The following is a 1,938-nucleotide window of genomic DNA, read 5'->3' as shown; positions in this document are numbered from 1 at the left end:
AGCATGAAACTAAAAACAAATTAACACATTACCAAATTATGAGAGCAATTGAGTCACACTAAAGCAGCCTCAAGTAAAATAATAACAAATATATTACTGAAAAAGGAGCATAGTGCATTGCCAAATTGGAGATCACTCCAATGAAGCAACAACAAATTCATTATTAGTGGGATACGTAATGCAGTGACTTATTAAAAACAAAGTCTGTGCCAAACACTCAACAACAACAAATTGAATATCAAGAGGAAACCAAAATACAAGAGGAATAGTGAAGCTGCTGGCTTATTTCCTATTGCTTTATTTTATAACAGTTTTCAAAAATTGAGTGTGTAGTGACACAATAATAAAAGGTGTTAAGCTGAAAATAATGTAACTTAAATAAACTACATACATATGTATATATGTATGTATATGCCTACAACATAACAGAAATGAATGACAAATTTCTCCTTTTTCGTAAATATGTTCATTAATAATTATTTCTAATATTAATATTAATTAAAAGAAAAGCACAAAGACATTTACGGAAGCGCACCAAACAAAACAAGTTTATTAGACTCTCAAATAATTTATATAATATAAAAAAAATTATAAATCAAATCTAAAAAATTAAAAAGTCATGATATATGAATATGTATAAATGTAATTTTTCTATTTATTTTAAGGGAAAAGATTACACCCTCTCAGCCGCCCAACTTGATACATGCCTGATGCTAACAAGATCAACAAGAAAGTTTCAAGTTTTATGGTAAACAAAGGCGATGTTTGGTTTCGACTTACGCTTTGCTATCGTTATATACGTATGTGTATATGAATGTGTATGTGTATCAAAATACTGAATTTATTTTTTTGTATTGACAGTTTGTTTATATTTTCATTTAATATTCGTCATTTCATTTTATTATTGTTATTTTAAAAACTCTCTCATCTTTTCTACTATTTTGCACTCATTAATTTTATTAGTTTTTTTAATGCGTTTTGTGGTGAGTTCGCCATAGTTCTTTACTATTTTGTAATGCAGAATTGAGTGATTAATGATAAGAAAGTAACTGAAGTATAGTTGCAGCAAATACTATTCAATACGTATTGGTTGCAATAACAACACGTGAAAATGTATTATAATAAAATCTTTTCAAAATTATTAGAATTAATCAAAACAAATTAAAATTGAGTTAAATTTTATAATCATAATAATAATTCGTGTATAAAGTGAACAAAAGCAATTTTAATAATAATAAACAGATGAAATAACATAAATACATATATACATTTTTACATATTATTTATAATAAAAGAAGACAAACATACACATATATATCATACTTATAAATACATGAATTTGTATGCTTTAAAGCAGATTAGAATATTGAAATATAATCGTAAGTAATAGTTTAAACCTAAAAAAATTATTTTAAATTCGCTATTATGAATACTAATTTGTAACAAATATTATTATAAAGCGTATTATACGGCGTGATAAGGGTACAAGGGATAAAAAGGGATAAAAGAGACAAGGGAGAAAAAAAAGCTCTTAAATGAATGTTTTCTTCCTATTTTGATTCACTTTTTTGATTTACTATTTTTACCCACCACTCAGTAAACATGTTTGTTTGCGAGAATAATATTGTATATGCGTGGTTGTTAGCGGATCCAGAAAATGAAATGATCCGTTTAAAACACATATGTTCATGCGGCGAACCAATTGCTTTGCTCTATAAGAGTGTTTACTAACATTGCAGTGGTCCATGAGATTTGTAGTCTTATAATATTAACTTTTATTTTTTTTTTTATATATTTTTTTAAATTTTTTTTTTATTTTTTATTTTTTTTTTATTTTATATTTTTATTTTATAGATTTAACTAACTAAAACTTATAAAAAAATTTAAAAATGTTAATTATAATAAAAGTTTTTTATGTGAATATCAATAATATTTTTT

The sequence above is a fragment of the Teleopsis dalmanni genome, chromosome 1, assembly GCF_002237135.1.
Source record: "Teleopsis dalmanni isolate 2A chromosome 1, ASM223713v2, whole genome shotgun sequence".
Lineage (NCBI taxonomy): Eukaryota > Metazoa > Arthropoda > Insecta > Diptera > Diopsidae > Teleopsis > Teleopsis dalmanni.
The sequence above is the reverse complement of the archived record's forward strand: the minus strand, read 5'-3'. Positions refer to the sequence as shown.